The 7,500-nt window shown below is 43.1% G+C and overlaps 1 protein-coding gene and 1 long non-coding RNA gene across 9 annotated transcripts in view; one reads left to right on the top strand and one right to left on the bottom strand.

The window, feature by feature from the left end:
- The window catches only part of LOC135112115 (tensin-1-like), a 151,312-nt gene that overhangs the window by 10,248 nt on the left and 133,564 nt on the right, over positions 1 to 7,500 (top strand). The gene's annotated exons all lie outside the window — the stretch shown is intronic.
- LOC135112118 (uncharacterized) lies at positions 987 to 1,815 on the bottom strand. The gene is made up of 2 exons (XR_010274067.1): positions 1,589 to 1,815; positions 987 to 1,550 (listed from the first exon to the last, which is right to left on the bottom strand). It is a non-coding gene; the product is annotated as an uncharacterized LOC135112118 (long non-coding RNA).

The raw sequence follows: 7,500 nt of genomic DNA, 5'->3' as shown, positions 1-7,500 counted from the left end.
CTCTCCTCCTTCTCCTCCTCCTCCTGCTTCCCTCTCCCTTTCCTCCTCCTCCTCCTCCACGTCTATGCCACGAAACTCCGCCTCACAGACCAAATTACTGCAGTATTTTGCTCACGCCACAAGAGGAGAGTTAGTATCGCCTCCGCAGTCTCTCCTCACGTCATGCTCTTCGTGGTGGTTAACTCTTTCGCTTTTGAGGTGAGGTGGGAAGAGGTAGGCGAGTTTTACGAGTGTAGAGGAACTGCCACTGGGACTGAAGAGTTGGTGTAGCTTTCATTGTTGTTTTGTTTTGTTGTTTATTGAACTTTTCTCTCGATGTTTGTTAGTTGAGGGTTAGTAATTGTAGGGCTCCCATGTGTAGGCTTCTCTTATTATCTTATGTTCTTGACGATTACTAAAGGGAGTTACTTGTTAATTAAGGATATAATTTTAGTGGATAAGTAACTGCATGCTAATTTAGGGGCTGCCACGTGTAGGACTGATGGCTTTTTGCAGCTTTCCATATTTTCCTGTTATTCCTAATTACCAAACAACTCGCACATGTGTTAGTTAACCCTTTCACTGGGATACGAACCAATCAGCAGTACCGGAAGTAATGTATAATGTATAAAACCATTATAACCATCTACAAGAAAAAAAAATCAGATTAAAAAGAACAGATTTTCTACTTTCTATCCAGTTTAGAGACTAGTAGTTGCTGTAGAACAAGTGAAGATGCCTCAGAGTGATTAGCAATTAAGGAAAGGTGTACCAAATAGCAATCAAAGGGTTAAAGTAAAGACATGATTTTAGTGTATAATTAGCCTTCAGTCTTTAACGCTTTTACAATATGAAGTTAATATGTTCCTTTAGTGATGTGAAGGATAAGATTAAACTGGTGCTTTGATGGTGAAGGAGTTAAGCTTCTGTATGGGAGGGAACAGGAAAACATGAGAACACTGCCAGTCTTGTGTGTGTGTGTGTGTGTGTGTGTGTGTGTGTGTGTGTGTGTGTGTGTGTGTGTGTGTGTGTGTGTGTGTGTGTGTGTGTGTGTGGGTTAAAGGTTCGGGTACGAGTCTGAGGGGAATATTTGAGAGAGAGAGAGAGAGAGAGAGAGAGAGAGAGAGAGAGAGAGAGAGAGAGAGAGAGAGAGAGAGAGAGAGAGAGATTAATAAGCCATAATTGTCTTCCAAACGAGGACAAAAAAAGCGAAAATTGCCAGAGTAAAAAAAAGTCAAAAAGGAAAGGGAGAAAAATGTGAGAGGAAAGAGAGAGAGAGAGAGAGAGAGAGAGAGAGAGAGAGAGAGAGAGAGAGAGAGAGAGAGAGAGAGAGAGAGAGAGAGAGAGAGAGAGAGAGAGTCTTTCATTTCCCATCATCCATATTCTTTTTCATCCATTATCTTCAAAATTCTGTTAACACCCACTAAATAATCCACCCATCCATCCTAAAATCCACACTCCACTTCGTACCTTCCACTTCCTTCCTTAACTTCCACCAGCCCATCCACTAACCCATCCACAAACCCCATCCACCTACCCATCCACCAATCCACCCCTTCCCTGTACTCCACCTTCCTCCCTCCTCCTCCACCCCTTCCCTGTACTCCACCTTCCACCCTTCCCCACCTATCTCTTCCACCCATCCACATCTCACGCCACGCCCACCTCCACCCTCTCCACCCCCACAACTCCACCCTGTAAACCCTAAATTATGCTTAATCACTGTGCTGTTTCCTCTCTCGGCTATTTAAAAGCTGTCGGTCTTTCAGTGTTTGAGAAGGTATTTTGTTTGTCTGTCTCCTTATTGGTACTGTCTGTATGTCTGTCGGTCTGTAGGGAAACTATCTGGTAATGGTATTTTGGAAACGTCAGTCAGACTATCGGGAAAATCTGTCTGTAAATCTGTGTGTCTGTCTAACATCTATATTTATCGGGCTGTCGGGAAGCTGTCGGTCTATTAAAGGGTTATGTTTGCTTATGTGACGCTTATGTATGTCGGGGTGGCGTGAAGGTACGTCGGCTTATCCAGCTTTAAAGAATGTGTGTGTTCTACGAGCTGTCGGTAAGGTGTGTCACTGCGTCGGGATGGGAGGGAACTGTCGGGAAGGAACAATAGAGCGTCTGTCTAGAGAGAGAGAGAGAGAGAGAGAGAGAGAGAGAGAGGGCGGGTCGTGGGTGGATGAAAATAGAATCAATGACAAAAGAAAGCAGTTGGTGGGTTTTTGTGTGCAAGTTAACAGACTCTTTTTTGTTTGCTATTTTTTGTGTGTGTGTGGTGTGGCAAGGAAGGAAAGGAAGAACCACCACCACCACCACCACCACCACCACGACCACCACCACCACCACCACCACGACCACCACCACCACCACCAATAAGCTGCTTTCGTGGTGGTAGTGGTGGTGGTGGTGATTCTCTCTCTCTCTCTCTCTCTCTCTCTCTCTCTCTCTCTCTCTCTCTCTCTCTCTCTCTCTCTCTCTCTCTCTCTCTCCTTCCTTCCTCCTTTAATTACTCTTATTTCGCAACCTTTCCTCATTTTATCTTCACGTTCATTTTTCCTCAGTATCATTACCTCCCTCTTATCTCTCTCTCCCTCCCTCCCTCCATCTCCCTTTCTCTCCCTTGAATCTTCTATTTCATCCTCTGACCATTATTGTTTTTTATTCTCTCCCTCCCTCTCTCGTTTTTGCCTGTCTATTTTTCTTCATTGTCTTCCTTTTTAGCATAAATTATCCATTTCCTCATTATCTCCCAGTCTCTCTCCCTCCCTCCTTCAATTTCATTTTTGCCTCTTTCTTTTCCTTCTTTCTTCTGTTTTTTTTTGTATCTTTCTCTTCTTTCTTTCTTTCATCCCACATGTCTTCGTTCATCGCTTCTTGCTTCCTTTCTTTCTCCCTCTCTCCGCCATTTTTTTGCTTTACTGTCTCTCCCTTCTTTTATCTCCTTTTTGCTTCTCTTTCCTTCATTCTTCAGTATGTTCCTCTTCTTTCTTCGATCCCACATATCTTCATTCATGCCTTTCTCCTTCCTTTCTTTCTCTTTTGCCATTCCTTCCCTTCCCTCACTTCCTTCTTTAGTTTAATTTTTCCTCTCTTCTTTCCTTCATTCCTCTGTGTTTTTTTTTTCATCTTTCTCTTCTTTAATTCCTCCATTCCACATCTTTATCCATCCTTTTCTCCTTTTTTTTCTCCCTCTCCCCCATTCCTTCCCTTCTCTCACTCCCTTCTCATCGTTCTCTCCTCCATCTCCTCATCTCTCCCTCTACTTCCTTTTCCTTATCTCCGTTTCTACCCTATTTCCTCCACTCCCTTCTGACCTTTCCTCCCTCCTCTTCCTCTTCCCAATTTCTCATCCGTCCCCTCCTCTTTCATTCTCTTCTCTCCATTTCTTCTTTCCTTCCCATTCCTCTTTTCCCTCCAACTTTCGTTCCTTTTCATCTCTTCTCTCCTCCCTCCCTCCTTTTCCCTACTCTCTCTTTTCTTCCCTTTTTATTCTCTCCTTTCTTCCTTTCTCCCGTTTCCTCCCAATTTACTCCCGTTTCCTCCCTCCCTTCTCTTCCTTTTCTCCCTGTCTACTCCCCTTACCTCCTAATCCCCTCTCTTATCCCTTCACCTCCCTTTCCTTCCTACCCTTTATTCCTTACCCTTTCTCCCTTTCTCTCTCCCTTCAAACTCCCTCACTCTCTCCCTAGTAAATCTTATCGCCCTTTCTACCCCAGTTACTTCACTCCCATTCCCTCCTGTTCCCTTCCCTTCCCTCCCATTCTAGCGACACACAGGTGGGAGGGGAAACCTGTTAGCCCATCTCATTACCACCTGACCAATTACCTGAGCTGGTCCACAGAGTAATTAAATTCCTTCTCGTTTCATCCTCTTTCGTAATCAGTTGCCAGTTTTGTACAGGTGTGTGTGTGTGTGTGTGTGTGTGTGTGTGTGTGTGTGTTTTGTTCTTAAATTTGTCTTGTTTTGTTGTCTGTCGTATTAACGTTTTGTCTTATTGTTTTTTTGTTTGTTTATTTTGTTTATTTACATATTTACTTAGTTAGCCGGCCAGTTAGCTATTTACGTACTTATTTATGTATTCTGCATATTTATTTATTTATTTAGATAATGAGTTATTAATTTACTTATTCATTTATTCATTCCTCCATCTATCTGTCTGTCTGTCGGTCTGTCTATCTGTGTCTGTATCTTTCCATCTAGCTATTAATATGTCTGTCCTATCTATTCATCTATCTACTTGTCTCTCTATTTCATGTCCTAGCGAATGTTAAAACAGGTCTGAGATGAGATGAGATGAGATGAGAGAGAGAGAGAGAGAGAGAGAGAGAGAGAGAGAGAGAGAGAGAGAGAGAGAGAGAGAGAGAGAGAGGAAATGAGTTGCAATTGGAAAGGATGCGAGAGAGAGAGAGAGAGAGAGAGAGAGAGAGAGAGAGAGAGAGAGAGAGAGAGAGAGAGAGAGAGAGAGAGAGAATACCGTTGTTTGCAGGAGGAAAGAGGGAGAGAAAGAGAAAGGAAGGCAGCAGATTATGGAGATGGCAGGGAAGATCACCAGGGAATAGAGAGAGAGAGAGAGAGAGAGAGAGAGAGAGAGAGAGAGAGAGAGAGAGAGAGAGAGAGAGAGAGAGAGAGAGAGAGAGAAAATGATGAATCGAAATCAAACTTTACCGAGTACATAAAAAAAGAAAAAAAATCGAAACTCCTAACGAAAAATATAAAGAGAAATAAAAGATGAGAAAAAGTAAGAGAGTAAAAAAAAAAGCAAAAAAGGGAGAGAGTAATGGAAGAGGGAGACTCCAGTAACCTAGACACATGACTCCTCTCCCTCTCCCTCTCCCTCTCCCTCTCCCTTTACTCTCCTTCTCTGATCCACCCGCCCTGTCTACTGTCTGAGTTGAAGGAGGGTGAGGATGAAGATGGGGGCGGACCTGCGGTAAGGGAGGAGGAGGAAGAGGAGGAGGAGGAGGAGGAGGAGGAGGAGGAGGAGGAGGGCCAAATCACAGCTAGAACCACAACGCCTCTGTCTTCCAAGAGGTAATTTAAGAGGACATTGTTTACTTGGAAGAGGAGCGGATAAGAGGAGGAAGAGGAGGAGGAAGAGGAAGAGGAGGATGGTGAGAAGTAAGATAGGAAGAAAGAAGAAAGAGTGATCAAAGAAAATGGGAAATAGTAGGAGGTAGATTGGAACGGGAGAGAGAGAGAGAGAGAGAGAGAGAGAGAGAGAGAGAGAGAGAGAGAGAGAGAGAGAGAGAGAGAGGATACAGCGACGAATAATGATTGGATAACGGACTGACATGAAAACAAGAGAAGAGAAAGTGAAAGAAAGAAGAGTGAGAAGAGAAAGAGGAAGAAGAGGAAGAGAAGGAAGAAGAGAAGCTTGCATGGATCTGAGAGGTTAAGAAAGAGGAGGAAGAGAAGAGAGAGGAAAAGCACAAGAACAAAAGTGCGAGGGCTTAACAGGATTAGAGAGAGAGAGAGAGAGAGAGAGAGAGAGAGAGAGAGAGAGAGAGAGAGAGAGAGAGAGAAATTTAATACTTTTATTCACGATACAATAACAAGTACATACATGACATTTGTGAATGAGACTAAAAGTGGCATAAGCGTAGTCTCGGCCCCTAAAGAAGTGATGGTGGCCTCTTTACATAATTATCCAATGCATTAAGAAATTTTAAAAGCGCACACACACACACACACACACACACACACACACACACACACACACACACACACACACACACACACACATTAACATAGTTCAAGCGTTTATTTCACAAAATGTAGGGCACTCATGGTGTTTGTGGTATGTATTTACAAAGTGTATTGCCAGGTCACCAAGACTGGCTGACGGAACAGTAATTAGGTGAGACACTCGCACTCACTCACTTAGATAATGTTCGAGAGTGTGAACATTTTCTGAGAGAGAGAGAGAGAGAGAGAGAGAGAGAGAGAGAGAGAGAGAGAGAGAGAGAGAGAGAGAGAGAGAGAGAGAGAGATATGTTAGCCTCATTTCTCGAGCAGACACAGATTTAAACATACTTGGTCACTCTCACACGGGCAGAGCAGCGAACCAGAAGGGGGAGTAGGAGGAGGAGGAGGAGGATCAGAACCCCTCTCACGCACCGCTCGCTCATGTGACAGTGACGGCCTTGGACGCGCCTCAGCAGTGCCCGGCAAGGTGACGCAGTGTCTGGGAGCGTGAAAGAAACCAAAACAACAGTGACGGCGTGGAAAAAAAATATGAAAAATAGCGTTTGGACATACGAGCTCTGGTAGAAGTAAATAAAGGACTATATTCTGAAACGCCTCTGCGTCACACCTTCACTACATACAGAAGGCTCTAGTTTAAGGGACATGGGTTTTGTAGGGTGCTTTAACGATTCTGCTGACACATTAGCGAGAGTTCTGCACTATTAAGAGGAGAAACACTGCTGAGAACCCGTCTGATCATCTCTGTGGCATTTGAAAATAGTCTTGGTGAAAGAGCAAGGTTTTCCTGAATACGGGCCGAATAAAGGTGCTAGAAGGAAATGAATAGAAAGTACTAGTAGGAAATAAATAAAAATAGCTCTTGATAACAGAGAAAATAATAATAAGAGGAAATAAATGAGAATAGCGCTTGACAACAGGAGGAAAAGCTGCTAGTAGGAAAAGTGACTTGGAGCAACAGCAGGCAACATTAGAAGACAATGGGACGACAATACGAATATGACAGCCATTGACAAGAAGTGCAATAGTCATTTTCATGCAAGTAACGGGCACTGAGGGGCACAGCATAACGGTAGTGTCAGTAACAGTGATGCCAGGATGAGAAGAGACAATACTATTAATAACAATGATGAGAACAATAACAGGACTTAAAGCAACAGTAATACCACATAACTGATGACACTAAAACAGTATAATGTCAGTCTTAGTAACGGTGGTATAAGGTGATCATTAACATTAATAACAGTGATGGCAACAGTGACAGTAACTATATATAACAGCAACTCCTCCTTTAATCCCTCTAATAAAGGAAGACATCAGCGGCAGTAACAGTAATGCTGAGTTAGGAAGACAAACAGTGATATGAATAGCAGTGATGACAGTGACAGGTCTGAAACTTTGACTGCCACTTGGTACACCTTTCCCTAATTACCAATCACCCAGGGACGTCTCTATTTGTTCTGCAGCCACATCCAATCTTTGAATTGAGAAGAAATTGCAAAATGTATTCTTTTTCATGGCTAACTTTCTTGTAGATGCTTATAAAGACTTCACACTTTGCTTCTGGTGCTGTTCATTATTTCGTGTTGCAGTGAAAGAGTTTATAACAATAATAGTAACAGTGACAGTAATAACAGTAACTCCACACTACTAATAACACTAAACAACATAACAGCAGTGCCAATAACAGTGACGTCAGAGAGAGAGGAACAGTGACATCAATACCAGTGATAACAGTACAGATAATAATAGTAATTCCACCTGAGTTGTGGCACTGAAAGAAACAGTAGCGCCATGAACCACCACGGCAGTCACATC

This window comes from Scylla paramamosain, chromosome 23, assembly GCF_035594125.1.
Source record: "Scylla paramamosain isolate STU-SP2022 chromosome 23, ASM3559412v1, whole genome shotgun sequence".
NCBI lineage: Eukaryota > Metazoa > Arthropoda > Malacostraca > Decapoda > Portunidae > Scylla > Scylla paramamosain.
Note: the sequence above shows the minus strand (reverse complement) of the source record. Positions and strands in the feature narration are given on the sequence as shown.